General features: G+C 49.1%; 1 protein-coding gene across 3 annotated transcripts in view; it reads left to right on the top strand.

The window, feature by feature from the left end:
* The window catches only part of LIG3 (DNA ligase 3), a 424,911-nt gene that overhangs the window by 328,607 nt on the left and 79,842 nt on the right, over positions 1 to 16,462 (top strand). The window lies entirely within an intron of this gene.

Here is a 16,462-nt window from a genome sequence, read left to right on the forward strand (position 1 = left end):
GCCCATTACTAGACAGTCTAGCATAGTTGGTAATGATGATGAGCCACACCATATAAATAGTGTTGTCTCACATCATAGCAAAAGCATTTATTCTCACCATACTGGTAGTAATGTTTCTGTTAACCAAGCTGTTAGGGTGGCTTCTGTAAGGGACAGGTCTCCTTCTGTTCATTCCCATCATAGCTCTGTTTCTAGGAATGTCCCTCCCACCAACCCTGATGACAGAATGTTAGAGAGGGAACTCAATAAGTTGAGGGTGGAACAAACCAGACTGAAGCTTAAAAAGCAACAGCTGGATTTGGATAGACAGTCTTTTGAATTAGAGAAGGAAAGACAGAAGTTGGGTTTAGATACCCATGGTGGCAGCAGCAGTATTCCCCATAGTCATCCTGCAAAAGAGCATGATTCCAGGAATCTGCACAAGATAGTTCCCCCTTATAAGGAGGGGGATGACATTAACAAGTGGTTTGCTGCACTTGAGAGGGCCTGTGTTGTACAGGATGTCCCTCAAAGGCAGTGGGCTGCTATCCTATGGCTATCATTTAGTGGAAAAGGTAGGGATAGGCTCCTTACTGTGAAAGAAAATGATGCTAATAATTTCCAAGTTCTTAAGAATGCACTCCTGGATGGTTATGGCTTAACCACTGAACAGTACAGGATAAAGTTCAGAGAGACCAAAAAGGAGTCTTCACAAGACTGGGTTGATTTCAATGACCATTCAGTGAAGGCCTTGGAGGGGTGGTTACATGGCAGTAAAGTTACTGATTATGACAGCCTGTATAACCTAATCCTGAGAGAGCATATTCTTAATAATTGTGTGTCTGATTTGTTGCACCAGTACTTGGTGGACTCTGATCTGACCTCTCCCCAAGAATTGGGCAAGAAGGCAGTCAAATGGGTCAGAACAAGAGTGAACAGAAAAGTTCATACAGGGGGTGACAAAGATGGCAACAAAAAGAAGGATGGTAAGTCTTCAGACAAGGGTGGGGACAAATCTAAAAATGAGTCTTCATCAGGCCCACAAAAACACTCTGGTGGGGGTGGTGGGTCCAAATCCTCCTTTAATCAGAACAAGGAAAAGAAACCATGGTGCTATTTATGTAAAATAAAAGGCCATTGGACAACAGATCCCAGTTGTCCAAAGAAAGGCACCACTGCTCCTACCACTACAACCCCTACTGCTACACCTAGTGTCCCTACTAATAGCAGTGGTGGTGGGAGCAAACCTACTAATAGCCAATCCAAGGGAGTAGCTGGGCTCATGTAGGAAGTTGGCTCTGTATGTGCTACTTCAAAGTAAGGAATAGCATGCACAGAGTCCAAGGGTTCCCCTTAGAGGTAAAATAGTGGTAAAAATAGATAATACTAATGCTCTATTTTGTGGTAGTGTGGTCGAGCAGTAGGCTTATCCAAGGAGTAGTGTTAAGCATTTGTTGTACATACACATAGACAATAAATGAGGTACACACACTCAGAGACAAATCCAGCCAATAGGTTTTGTTATAGAAAAATATATTTTCTTAGTTTATTTTAAGAACCACAGGTTCAAATTTAACATGTAATATCTTGTTTGAAAGGTATTGCAGGTAAGTACCTTAGGAACTTTGAATCATTTCAATTGCATGTATACTTTTCAAGTTATTCACAAATAACTATTTCAAAAGTGGACACAGTGCAATTTTCACAGTTCCTGGGGGAGGTAAGTTTTTGTTAGTTTTACCAGGTAAGTAAGACACTTACAGGATTCAGTTCTTGGTCCAAGGTAGCCCACCGTTGGGGGTTCAGAGCAACCCCAAAGTCACCACACCAGCAGCTCAGGGCCGGTCAGGTGCAGAGTTCAAAGTGGTGCCCAAAACGCATAGGCTTCAATGGAGAGAAGGGGGTGCCCCGGTTCCGGTCTGCTTGCAGGTAAGTACCCGCGTCTTCGGAGGGCAGACCAGGGGGGTTTTGTAGGGCACCGGGGGGGACACAAGCCCACACAGAAATGTCACCCTCAGCGGCGCGGGGGCGGCCGGGTGCAGTGTTAGAACAAGCGTCGGGTTCGCAATGTAAGTCAATGAGAGATCAAGGGATCTCTTCAGCGCTGCAGGCAGGCAAGGGGGGGCTTCCTCGGGGAAACCTTCACTTGGGCAAGGGAGAGGGACTCCTGGGGGTCACTTCTGCAGTGAAAGTCCGGTCCTTCAGGTCCTGGGGGCTGCGGGTGCAGGGTCTTTTCCAGGCGTCGGGACTTAGGTTTCAGAGAGTCGCGGTCAGGGGAAGCCTCGGGATTCCCTCTGCAGGCGGTGCTGTGGGGGCTCAGGGGGGACAGGTTTTGGTACTCACAGTCGTAGAGTAGTCCGGGGGTCCTCCCTGAGGTGTTGGTTCTCCACCAGCCGAGTCGGGGTCGCCGGGTGCAGTGTTGCAAGTCTCACGCTTCTTGCGGGGAGATTGCAGGGTTCTTTAAAGCTGCTCCTTTGGATAAAGTTGCAGTCTTTTTGGAGCAGGTCCGCTGTCCTCGGGAGTTTCTTGTCGTCGTCGAAGCAGGGCAGTCCTCGGAGGATTCAGAGGTCGCTGGTCCCTTTGGAAGGCGTCGCTGGAGCAGAGTTCTTTGGAAGGCAGGAGACAGGCCGGTGAGTTTCTGGAGCCAAGGCAGTTGTTGTCTTCTGGTCTTCCTCTGCAGGGGTTTTCAGCTAGGCAGTCCTTCTTCTTGTTGTTGCAGGAATCTAAATTCTTAGGTTCAGGGGAGCCCTTAAATACTAAATTTAAGGGCGTGTTTAGGTCTGGGGGGTTAGTAGCCAATGGCTACTAGCCCTGAGGGTGAGTACACCCTCTTTGTGCCTCCTCCCAAGGGGAGGGGGTCACATCCCTAATCCTATTGGGGGAATCCTCCATCTGCAAGATGGAGGATTTCTAAAAGTCAGGGTCACCTCAGCTCAGGACACCTTAGGGGCTGTCCTGACTGGCCAGTGACTCCTCCTTGTTTTTCTCATTATCTCTCCTGGACTTGCCGCCAAAAGTGGGGGCTGTGTCCAGGGGGCGGGCATCTCCACTAGCTGGAGTGCCCTGGGGCATTGTAACACGAAGCTTGGGCCTTTGAAGCTCACTGCTAGGTGTTATAGTTCCTGCAGGGGGGAGGTGTGAAGCACCTCCACCCAGAGCAGGCTTTGTTTCTGTCCTCAGAGAGCACAAAGGCTCTCACCGCATGAGGTCAGACACTCGTCTCTCAGCAGCAGGCTGGCACAGACCAGTCAGTCCTGCACTGAACAATTGGGTAAAATACAGGGGGTATCTCTAAGATGCCCTCTGTGTGCATTTTTTAATAAATCCAACACTGGCATCAGTGTGGGTTTATTATTCTGAGAAGTTTGATACTAAACTTCCCAGTATTCAGTGTAGCCATTATGGAGCTGTGGAGTTCGTTTTTGACAGACTCCCAGCCCATATACTCTTATGGCTACCCTGCACTTACAATGTCTAAGGTTTTGCTTAGACACTGTAGGGGCATAGTGCTCATGCACATATGCCCTCACCTGTGGTATAGTGCACCCTGCCTTAGGGCTGTAAGGCCTACTAGAGGGGTGACTTACCTATGCCACAGGCAGTGGGAGGTTGGCATGGCACCCTGAGGGGAGTGCCATGTCGTCTTAGTCATTTTCTCCCCATCAGCACACACAAGCTGGCAAGCAGTGTGTCTGTGCTGAGTGAGGGGTCCCTAGGGTGGCATAAGACATGCTGCAGCCCTTAGAGACCTTCCCTGGCATCAGGGCCCTTGGTACCAGGGGTACCAGTTACAAGGGACTTACCTAGGTGCCAGGGTTGTGCCAATTGTGGAAACAATGGTACATTTTAGGTGAAAGAACACTGGTGCTGGGGCCTGGTTAGCTGGGTCCCAGCACACTTCTCAGTCAAGTCAGCATCAGTATCAGGCAAAAAGTGGGGGGTAACTGCAACAGGGAGCCATTTCTTTACACAAGCCCCCCCCCAGCCCACAGGCCAGGAGACTCAGCCAAAGCTGGGAGAGTCTTCCTAGTCTGTCAGGCGAGGAAGAGTAGACGAAATAGGCTGGTTTGTTGCAGGGCCTACTCTGCCTTACATCCTCCTGTTCAGGTCATTCCCTCTGGGGAACTGACCCACTTCCACAGTGATAGGACCTAGTCTGAACTGCCTCTTGTCTGTGCTTTTTATGTCTTCACCCATTCTCTCTATTTTGGGGTTAGAGGTATCCACCTCTGCTAATCTTATCTTAGCCAGGGTCACCCCTAGCTTACCCAAAGAGGTTACCCAGAGCTGGAGTAACCCCACCATGACCAACAGGGTCAGGGGGCCTAACTTGCTATTTGGCATGGGGTCAGACCACCATGCCAAGGATAGTGCAGCCATAAAGGCTAACACCCAGCAGAGGCCACTGACAGCTATCAGTGCCCAGAACCACACCTTTAGCTCTTCACCTACAAGGGAAGGGGCTAAGTTACAGGCTTCTTTGGGTTCAGGGTGCCTGTCTGCTGTATTAGAGTGGGGGGTTACCACATCTTGTAGTAAACACCCTTCTTCCACTCTTTCTTCTGTTAGCTGAGGAGCCACCCACTCAGGCTTAACAGTTGCCTGACTAGCCAGGACTTCTTGTGGGTCAGGTTGGACTTTATCAGAGCCACTTTTGGAGTTCTCCCCTACTGGAGCAGAATCTCCTTGGCTTGCTGGAACCTTGGCTAAAGGTTGTCCACCTTTCCTACTCTGTTTCCTTTTCTTTTTCTTCTGGGGCCTACTTGCATTTACTGCAGAGGCAGGCACTCCAGAATCCTTGGGAGAGGACTGGCACTGGACCAGTTCCTCTCTTGGGCTCTGACTAACCTCTGGGTAGTCATTTCCAAGGAGACAATCAAGGGGGAGGTCTGTACTGACGACCACCCTTCTCCAGCTAAAAGTCCCACCCACTTCTATGGGCACAAAAGCCACAGGCCTATCAGTGACCCTGTCTGGGCTAACTCTTACTCTGGCCATCTCACCTGGGATGTACTGGTTTGAGAACACCAGCCTGTCATGCACAATAGTGTGACTGGCACAAGTGTCTCTCAGGGCAGTGGCTGGGATTCCATTCACCAGTAGGTGGTGGAAGTGTCTACTTCCCTCTGGAATCTCCAACTCACCTGTTGGGCCCTTTTTCCAGTTGAAGGCTATGAAGACCTCCTCATCTGAGGAGTCATCCCCAATGGCTACACTGGTCACCCCTGGGATTTTGCTAGGGGGTTTGTTTTTGGGACAAGAAGTGTCCTTGGTGTGATGCCCTGTCTGTTTACAGTTATGGCACCATGCCTTAGTGGCATCCCAGCTCTTACCCTGGTACCCACCTTTGTTTTGGGTTGTGTCTCTGGGCCCACCCACCTGGTCTGGTTTTTGGGGGCCTACAGGGGACTCTTTTTCTTTGTTTCTAGTGTCACCCACTTTCTCCTGGGGAGGCTTTGTAACCCCTTTCTTTTGGTCACCCCCAGTGGAAGTTTTGGTTACCCTAGTCTTGACCCAGTGGTCTGCCTTCTTTCCCAATTCTTGGGGAGAAATTGGACCTAGGTCTACCAGATACTGATGCAACTTTTCATTGAAGCAGTTACTTAAAATGTGTTCTTTCATAAACAAATTATAAAGCCCAACATAGTCATACACTTCATTTCCAGTTACCCAACCATCCAGTGTTTTCACTGAGTAGTCAACATAATCAACCCAGGTCTGGCTCGAGGATTTTTGAGCCCCCCTGAATCTAATTCTATACTCCTCAGTGGAGAATCCAAAGCCCTCAATCGGGGTATCCTTCATGAGGTCATAAGATTCTGCATCTTTTTTAGAGAGTGTGAGGAGTCTATCCCTACACTTTCCTGTGAACATTTCCCAAAGGAGAGCACCCCAGTGAGATTTGTTCACTTTTCTAGTTTCACAAGCCCTCTCAAAAGCTGTGAACCATTTGGTGATGTCATCACCATCTTCATATTTAGTTACAATCCCTTTGGGGATTTTCAACATGTCAGGAGAATCTCTGACCCTATTTATGTTGCTGCCACCATTGATGGGTCCTAGGCCCATCTCTTGTCTTTCCCTTTCTATGGCTAGGATCTGTCTTTCCAAAGCCAATCTTTTGGCCATCCTGGCTAACTGGATGTCCTCTTCACTGGAGTTATCCTCAGTGATTTCAGAGTTGTTGGTCCCTCCTGTGAGGGAACCAGCATCTCTGACTATTATTTGTGGAGTCAGGGCTTGAGAAGCCCTGTTCTCCCTAGATAGGACTGGTGGGGGGGAATCACCCTCCAAGTCACTATCATCATCCTCTGTGTTGCCATCCTCAGAGGGGTTGGCTCTTTCAAACTCTGCCAACAGCTCCTGGAGCTGTAGTTTGGAAGGTCTGGAGCCCATTGCTATTTTCTTTAGTTTACAGAGTGACCTTATGTAGGAAGTTGGCTCTGTATGTGCTATTTCAAAGTAAGGAATAGCATGCACAGAGTCCAAGGGTTCCCCTTAGAGGTAAAATAGTGGTAAAAAGAGATAATACTAATGCTCTATTTTGTGGTAGTGTGGTCGAGCAGTAGGCTTATCCAAGGAGTAGTGTTAAGCATTTGTTGTACATACACATAGACAATAAATGAGGTACACACACTCAGAGACAAATCCAGCCAATAGGTTTTGTTATAGATAAATATCTTTTCTTAGTTTATTTTAAGAACCACAGGTTCAAATTTAACATGTAATATCTTGTTTGAAAGGTATTGCAGGTAAGTACATTAGGAACTTTGAATAATTTCAATTGCATGTATACTTTTCAAGTTATTCACAAATAGCTATTTTAAAAGTGGACACAGTGCAATTTTCACAGTTCCTGGGGGAGGTAAGTTTTTGTTAGTTTTACCAGGTAAGTAAGGCACTTACAGGGTTCAGTTCTTGGTCCAAGGTAGCCCACCGTTGGGGGTTCAGAGCAACCCCAAAGTTACCACACCAGCAGCTCAGGGCCGGTCAGGTGCAGAGTTCAAAGTGGTGCCCAAAACGCATAGGCTTCAATGGAGAGAAGGGGGTGCCCCGGTTCCAGTCTGCCAGCAGGTAAGTACCCGCGTCTTCGGAGGGCAGACCAGGGGGGTTTTGTAGGGCACCGGGGGGGAGACAAGCCCACACAGAAATTTCACCCTCAGCGGCGCGGGGGCGGCCGGGTGCAGTGTTAGAACAAGCGTCGGGTTCGCAATGGAAGTCAATGAGAGATCAAGGGATCTCTTCAGCGCTGCAGGCAGGCAAGGGGGGGCTTCCTCGGGGAAACCTCCACTTGGGCAAGGGAGAGGGACTCCTGGGGGTCACTTCTGCAGTGAAAGTCCGGTCCTTCAGGTCCTGGGGGCTGCGGGTGCAGGGTCTTTTCCAGGCGTCGGGACTTAGGTTTCAGAGAGTCGCGGTCAGGGGAAGCCTCGGGATTCCCTCTGCAGGCGGCGCTGTGGGGGCTCAGGGGGGACAGGTTTTGGTACTCACAGTCGTAGAGTAGTCCGGGGGTCCTCCCTGAGGTGTTGGTTCTCCACCAGCCGAGTCGGGGTCGCCGGGTGCAGTGTTGCAAGTCTCACGCTTCTTGCGGGGAGATTGCAGGGTTCTTTAAAGCTGCTCCTTTGGATAAAGTTGCAGTCTTTTTGGAGCAGGTCCGCTGTCCTCGGGAGTTTCTTGTCGTCGTCGAAGCAGGGCAGTCCTCAGAGGATTCAGAGGTCGCTGGTCCCTTTGGAAGGCGTCGCTGGAGCAGAGTTCTTTGGAAGGCAGGAGACAGGCCGGTGAGTTTCTGGAGCCAAGGCAGTTGTTGTCTTCTGGTCTTCCTCTGCAGGGGTTTTCAGCTAGGCAGTCCTTCTTCTTGTTGTTGCAGGAATCTAAATCTTTAGGTTCAGGGAAGCCCTTAAATACTAAATTTAAGGGCGTGTTTAGGTCTGGGGGGTTAGTAGCCAATGGCTACTAGCCCTGAGGGTGGGTACACCCTCTTTGTGCCTCCTCCCAAGGGGAGGGGGTCACATTCCTATCCCTATTGGGGGAATCCTCCTTCTTCAAGATGGAGGATTTCTAAAAGTCAGAGGCACCTCAGCTCAGGACACCTTAGGGGCTGTCCTGACTGGCCAGTGACTCCTCCTTGTTTTTCTCATTATCTCTCCTGGACTTGCCGCCAAAAGTGGGGGCTGGGTCCAGGAGGCGGGCATCTCCACTACCTGGAGTGCCCTGGGGCATTGTAACACGAAGCTTGAGCCTTTGAAGCTCACTGCTAGGTGTTACAGTTCCTGCAGGGGGGAGGTGTGAAGCACCTCCACCCAGAGCAGGCTTTGTTTCTGTCCTCAGAGAGCACAAAGGCTCTCACCGCATGAGGTCAGACACTCGTCTCTCAGCAGCAGGCTGGCACAGACCAGTCAGTCCTGCACTGAACAATTGGGTAAAATACAGGGGGTATCTCTAAGATGCCCTCTGTGTGCATTTTTTTATAAATCCAACACTGGCATCAGTGTGGGTTTATTATTCTGAGAAGTTTGATACCAAACTTCCCAGTTTTCAGTGTAGCCATTATTGAGCTGTGGAGTTCGTTTTTGACAGACTCCCAGCCCATATACTCTTATGGCTACCCTGCACTTACAATGTCTAAGGTTTTGCTTAGACACTGTAGGGGCATAGTGCTCATGCACCTATGCCCTCACCTGTGGTATAGTGCACCCTGCCTTAGGGCTGTAAGGCCTACTAGAGGGGTGACTTACCTATGCCACAGGCAGTGGGAGGTTGGCATGGCACCCTGAGGGGAGTGCCATGTCGACTTAGTCATTTTCTCCCCATCAGCACACACAAGCTGGCAAGCAGTGTGTCTGTGCTGAGTGAGGGGTCCCTAGGGTGGCATAAGACATGCTGCAGCCCTTAGAGACCTTCCCTGGCATCAGGGCCCTTGGTACCAGGGGTACCAGTTACAAGGGACTTACCTAGGTGCCAGGGTTGTGCCAATTGTGGAAACAATGGTACATTTTAGGTGAAAGAACACTGGTGCTGGGGCCTGGTTAGCAGGGTCCCAGCACACTTCTCAGTCAAGTCAGCATCAGTATCAGGCAAAAAGTGGGGGGTAACTGCAACAGGGAGCCATTTCTTTACACCTTAGCTCTCTCATCTGTAGATGGAGGTAAGGTGTGGTGTCGAGTTCCACCACATTCACATCTGTATTGGACATTATGCTTCTAAAAGTTGGAATACTTTTTACGAAACTAAAACTAGTTCTAGAATCTAATTCAAACTTTTACCAAACTTTTAACTCTAAAAGAAAATGCTAACAGGGACTAACACAAGGCCCTAGCAGGACTTTTAAGAATTTAGAAAACTTTTCAAATTGCAAAAATCAATTTCTAATGACAATTTTGGAATTTGTCGTGTGATCAGGTATTGGCTGAGTAGTCCAGCAAATGCAAAGTCTTGTACCCCACCGCTGATCCACCAATGTAGGAAGTTGGCTCTGTATGTGCTACTTCAAAGTAAGGAATAGCATGCACAGAGTCCAAGGGTTCCCCTTAGAGGTAAAATAGTGGTAAAAATAGATAATACTAATGCTCTATTTTGTGGTAGTGTGGTCGAGCAGTAGGCTTATCCAAGGAGTAGTGTTAAGCATTTGTTGTACATACACATAGACAATAAATGAGGTACACACACTCAGAGACAAATCCAGCCAATAGGTTTTGTTATAGAAAAATATATTTTCTTAGTTTATTTTAAGAACCACAGGTTCAAATTTAACATGTAATATCTTGTTTGAAAGGTATTGCAGGTAAGTACCTTAGGAACTTTGAATCATTTCAATTGCATGTATACTTTTCAAGTTATTCACAAATAACTATTTCAAAAGTGGACACTTAGTGCAATTTTCACAGTTCCTGGGGGAGGTAAGTTTTTGTTAGTTTTACCAGGTAAGTAAGACACTTACAGGGTTCAGTTCTTGGTCCAAGGTAGCCCACCGTTGGGGGTTCAGAGCAACCCCAAAGTCACCACACCAGCAGCTCAGGGCCGGTCAGGTGCAGAGTTCAAAGTGGTGCCCAAAACGCATAGGCTTCAATGGAGAGAAGGGGGTGCCCCGGTTCCGGTCTGCTTGCAGGTAAGTACCCGCGTCTTCGGAGGGCAGACCAGGGGGGTTTTGTAGGGCACCGGGGGGGACACAAGCCCACACAGAAATTTCACCCTCAGCGGCGCGGGGGCGGCCTGGTGCAGTGTTAGAACAAGCGTCTGGTTCGCAATGTAAGTCAATGAGAGATCAAGGGATCTCTTCAGCGCTGCAGGCAGGCAAGGGGGGGCTTCCTCGGGGAAACCTCCACTTGGGCAAGGGAGAGGGACTCCTGGGGGTCACTTCTGCAGTGAAAGTCCGGTCCTTCAGGTCCTGGGGGCTGCGGGTGCAGGGTCTTTTCCAGGCGTCGGGACTTAGGTTTCAGAGAGTCGCGGTCAGGGGAAGCCTCGGGATTCCCTCTGCAGGCGGCGCTGTGGGGGCTCAGGGGGGACAGGTTTTGGTACTCACAGTCGTAGAGTAGTCCGGGGGTCCTCCCTGAGGTGTTGGTTCTCCACCAGCCGAGTCGGGGTCGCCGGGTGCAGTGTTGCAAGTCTCACGCTTCTTGCGGGGAGATTGCAGGGTTCTTTAAAGCTGCTCCTTTGGATAAAGTTGCAGTCTTTTTGGAGCAGGTCCGCTGTCCTCTGGAGTTTCTTGTCGTCGTCGAAGCAGGGCAGTCCTCGGAGGAGTCAGAGGTCGCTGGTCCCTTTGGAAGGCGTCGCTGGAGCAGAGTTCTTTGGAAGGCAGGAGACAGGCCGGTGAGTTTCTGGAGCCAAGGCAGTTGTTGTCTTCTGGTCTTCCTCTGCAGGGGTTTTCAGCTAGGCAGTCCTTCTTCTTGTTGTTGCAGGAATCTAATTTTCTAGGGTTCAGGGTAGCCCTTAAATACTAAATTTAAGGGCGTGTTTAGGTCTGGGGGGTTAGTAGCCAATGGCTACTAGCCCTGAGGGTGAGTACACCCTCTTTGTGCCTCCTCCCAAGGGGAGGGGGTCACATCCCTAATCCTATTGGGGGAATCCTCCATCTGCAAGATGGAGGATTTCTAAAAGTCAGGGTCACCTCAGCTCAGGACACCTTAGGGGCTGTCCTGACTGGCCAGTGACTCCTCCTTGTTTTTCTCATTATCTCTCCTGGACTTGCCGCCAAAAGTGGGGGCTGTGTCCAGGGGGCGGGCATCTCCACTACCTGGGGCATTGTAACACGAAGCTTGAGCCTTTGAAGCTCACTGCTAGGTGTTACAGTTCCTGCAGGGGGGAGGTTTGAAGCACCTCCACCCAGAGCAGGCTTTGTTTCTGTCCTCAGAGAGCACAAAGGCTCTCACCGCATGAGGTCAGACACTCGTCTCTCAGCAGCAGGCTGGCACAGACCAGTCAGTCCTGCACTGAACAATTGGGTAAAATACAGGGGGTATCTCTAAGATGCCCTCTGTGTGCATTTTTTAATAAATCCAACACTGGCATCAGTGTGGGTTTATTATTCTGAGAAGTTTGATACTAAACTTCCCAGTATTCAGTGTAGCCATTATGGAGCTGTGGAGTTCGTTTTTGACAGACTCCCAGCCCATATACTCTTATGGCTACCCTGCACTTACAATGTCTAAGGTTTTGCTTAGACACTGTAGGGGCATAGTGCTCATGCACCTATGCCCTCACCTGTGGTATAGTGCACCCTGCCTTAGGGCTGTAAGGCCTACTAGAGGGGTGACTTACCTATGCCACAGGCAGTGGGAGGTTGGCATGGCACCCTGAGGGGAGTGCCATGTCGTCTTAGTCATTTTCTCCCCATCAGCACACACAAGCTGGCAAGCAGTGTGTCTGTGCTGAGTGAGGGGTCCCTAGGGTGGCATAAGACATGCTGCAGCCCTTAGAGACCTTCCCTGGCATCAGGGCCCTTGGTACCAGGGGTACCAGTTACAAGGGACTTACCTAGGTGCCAGGGTTGTGCCAATTGTGGAAACAATGGTACATTTTAGGTGAAAGAACACTGGTGCTGGGGCCTGGTTAGCAGGGTCCCAGCACACTTCTCAGTCAAGTCAGCATCAGTATCAGGCAAAAAGTGGGGGGTAACTGCAACAGGGAGCCATTTCTTTACAGCTCACTTTTGGTAACTTAGTTGGGGTTGGTCTGATTAGGGAGACCACAGAGGCTACTTTAGTCTCTGAAGGGGCTATTGATTTAGCCACTTTGGTTGCTTGCCCCCATAACTTGGAGAAGTACAAGCAACTAACCCTAATAAATGGTGTTGAGGTCCAGGCCTACAGGGACACAGGTGCCAGTGTCACAATGGTGATTGAGAAACTGGTGCACCCTGAACAACACATACTTGGACACCAGTACCAAGTAACCGATGCTCACAACATAACACAAAGCCACCCCATGGCTGTTGTAAATCTCAACTGGGGGGGGGTAACTGGTCCAAAGAAAGTTGTGGTAGCTTCAGATTTACCTGTAGACTGTCTATTAGGGAATGATTTGGAGACATCAGCTTGGTCAGATGTGGAGTTGGAGGCCCATGCAGCAATGCTGGGCATCCCAGGGCATATTTTTGCTTTGACAAGGGCTCAGGCCAAAAAGCAAAAAGGACAGGGAAGCTTGGATCCTGGAACAATGAACCAAGTGCTCCCTAAAGCTAGGGGTAGTAGAAGCAAACCACTTCCTACTATCCCTCCCTCTACAGTGGATTCTACTTCTGAGGAAGAAGAATTCCCTCCCTGTGCAGAACCTACACCAGAGGAGCTGGAAGCAGACACTGCTGAGCTTTTGGGTGAAGGGGGGCCTGCCAGAGAGGAGCTGAGTGTGGCACAGCAAACCTGTCCCACATTAGAGGGTCTCAGACAGCAAGCTGTCAAACAGGCTAATGGGGATGTCAGTGACTCTCACAGAGTTTACTGGGAGGACAACCTCTTGTACACTGAGCATAGGGATCCTAAACCTGGAGCTGCCAGGAGATTAGTGATTCCTCAGGAGTACAGAAAGTTCCTCCTAACACTGGCACATGACATTCCCTTAGCTGGGCATCTAGGACAAATGAAAACTTGGGACAGGCTTGTTCCCCTGTTTCATTGGCCTAGGATGTCTGAGGACACAAAGGAATTTTGTAAGTCCTGTGAAACCTGTCAAGCCAGTGGCAAAACAGGTGGCACCCCAAAGGCACCCCTTATCCCACTGCCTGTGGTTGGGGTTCCCTTTGAAAGGGTAGGGGTTGACATAGTTGGCCCCCTTGACCCTCCTACTGCTTCAGGCAATAGGTTTATCTTGGTGGTAGTGGACCATGCCACAAGATATCCTGAAGCAATTCCCTTAAGGACCACTACAGCTCCTGCAGTGGCAAAGGCCCTCCTGGGAATATTTTCCAGGGTGGGCTTCCCAAAGGAAGTAGTATCAGACAGAGGAAGCAATTTCATGTCTGCATACTTAAAGGCCATGTGGAAGGAGTGTGGTGTAACGTACAAGTTCACAATACCCTATCATCCACAAACAAATGGACTGGTGGAGAGATTTAATAAAACTCTCAAAGGCATGATTATGGTCCTCCCTGAAAAACTCCGCAGGAGATGGGATATCCTTCTACCATGCCTCCTTTTTGCCTACAGGGAGGTACCCCAGAAAGGAGTGGGCTTCAGCCCCTTTGAACTTCTTTTTGGACACCCTGTTAGGGGTCCACTCACACTTGTAAAGGAGGGTTGGGAACAACCTTTAAAAGCTCCTAAGCAGGATATTGTGGATTATGTACTTGGCCTCAGATCAAGGATGGCTGAGTACATGAAAAAGGCCAGTAAAAACCTTCAGGCCAGCCAAGAGCTCCAGAAGCAATGGCATGATCAGAAGGCTGTTTTGGTTCAGTACCAACCAGGGCAGAAAGTGTGGGTCTTGGAGCCTGTGGCCCCAAGAGCACTCCAAGATAAATGGAGTGGACCCCACACAATTGTTGAAAAGAAGGGTGAAGTCACCTACTTGGTTGACTTAGGCACTGCCAGGAGTCCCCTTAGGGTGCTCCATGTCAACCGCCTGAAACCCTACTATGACAGGGCTGATCTCACCCTGCTCATGGCAACTGATGAGGGACAGGAAGAAGACAGTGATCCTCTACCTGATCTCTTCTCTTCCACAGAACAAGATGCTCTTGTGGAAGGTGTAGTTTTGGCAGATTGTCTTACTGCTGAGCAGAAAGACCATTGCATAAATCCCCTAGGACAATTTTCAGAACTCTTCTCTACTGTGCCAGGCACCACTTCTTGGTGTGAGCACACTATAGATACTGGAGACAGTTTACCTGTCAAAAGTAAGATCTATAGGCAGCCTGACCATGTCAGGGACTGCATAAAGCATGAAGTTCAGAAAATGTTGGAACTAGGAGTGGTTGAGCACTCTGACAGTCCATGGGCTTCTCCTGTGGTACTGGTACCAAAACCCAATTCTAAAGATGGAAAGAAGGAAATGCGGTTTTGTGTAGACTATAGAGGTCTCAACTTGGTAACCAAAACTGATGCTCACCCTATACCCAGGGCAGATGAGCTTATAGATACACTGGCATCTGCCAAGTATCTAAGCACTTTTGATTTGACTGCAGGGTATTGGCAGATCAAATTATCAGAAGATGCTAAACCTAAGACTGCATTTTCTACCATTGGAGGACATTACCAGTTTACTGTAATGCCTTTTGGTTTGAAAAATGCACCTGCCACTTTTCAGAGGTTGGTGAACACAGTCCTGCAAGGGCTGGAAGCTTTCAGTGCAGCATATTTGGACGATATAGCTGTCTTTAGCTCCAGCTGGGATGATCACCTGGTCCACCTATGGAAAGTTTTGGAGGCCCTGCAAAAGGCAGGCCTCACTATCAAGGCTTCAAAGTGCCAGATAGGGCAGGGTAAGGTGGTTTATCTGGGACACCTTGTTGGTGGGGAACAGATTGCACCACTTCAGGGGAAAATCCAAACAATTATTGATTGGGTTCCCCCTACCACTCAGACTCAGGTGAGAGCCTTCCTAGGCCTCACTGGGTATTACAGGAGGTTCATTAAGAACTATGGCTCCATTGCAGCCCCTCTTAATGACCTCACATCCAAGAAAATGCCTAAAAAGGTATTATGGACAGCAAACTGTCAGAAAGCTTTTGAGGAGCTGAAGCAGGCCATGTGCTCTGCACCTGTCCTGAAAAGCCCTTGTTACTCTAAACAATTCTATGTCCAAACTGATGCATCTGAATTAGGAGTAGGGGCAGTCCTATCACAACTTAATTCTGAGGGCCAGGATCAACCTGTTGCTTTTATTAGTAGAAGGTTGACCCCTAGAGAAAAGTGTTGGTCTGCCATTGAGAGGGAGGCCTTTGCTGTGGTCTGGGCTCTGAAGAAGTTGAGGCCATACCTGTTTGGCACTCACTTCATTGTTCAGACAGACCACAAACCTCTACTTTGGCTAAAACAAATGAAAGGTGAAAATCCTAAATTGTTGAGGTGGTCCATATCCCTACAGGGAATGGACTATACAGTGGAACATAGACCTGGGAGTAGCCACTCCAATGCAGATGGACTCTCCAGATATTTCCACTTAGACAATGAAGACTCATCAGGTCATGGCTAGTCTTATTGTCCTTCGTTTGGGGGGGGGGGGTTGTGTAGGAAAGTACCATCTTGCCTGGCATGTTACCCCCATTTTTCACTGTATATATGTTGTTTTAGTTGTATGTGTCACTGGGACCCTGGTAACCCAGGGCCCCAGTGCTCATAAGTGTGCCTGAATGTGTTACCTGTGTAGTGACTAACTGTCTCACTGAGGCTCTGCTAATCAGAACCTCAGTGGTTATGCTCTCTCATTTCTTTCCAAATTGTCACTAACAGGCTAGTGACCATTTTTACCAATTTACATTGGCTTACTGGAACACCCTTATAATTCCCTAGTATATGGTACTGAGGTACCCAGGGTATTGGGGTTCCAGGAGATCCCTATGGGCTGCAGCATTTCTTTTGCCACCCATAGGGAGCTCTGACAATTCTTACACAGGCCTGCCACTGCAGCCTGAGTGAAATAACGTCCACGTTATTTCACAGCCATTTTACACTGCACTTAAGTAACTTATACGTCACCTATATGTCTAACCTTTACCTGGTAAAGGTTATGTGCAAAGTTACTTAGTGTGTGGGCACCCTGGCACTAGCCAAGGTGCCCCCACATTGTTCAGAGCCAATTCCCTGAACTTTGTGAGTGCGGGGACACCATTACACGCGTGCACTACATATAGGTCACTACCTATATGTAGCTTCACAATGGTAACTCCGAATATGGCCATGTAACATGTCTATGATCATGGAATTGCCCCCTCTATGCCATCCTGGCATGGTTGGCACAATCCCATGATCCCAGTGGTCTGTAGCACAGACCCTGGTACTGCCAAACTGCCCTTCCTGGGGTTTCACTGCAGCTGCTGCTGCTGCCAACCCCTCAG

The sequence above is a fragment of the Pleurodeles waltl genome, chromosome 3_2 (assembly GCF_031143425.1).
Source record: "Pleurodeles waltl isolate 20211129_DDA chromosome 3_2, aPleWal1.hap1.20221129, whole genome shotgun sequence".
NCBI lineage: Eukaryota > Metazoa > Chordata > Amphibia > Caudata > Salamandridae > Pleurodeles > Pleurodeles waltl.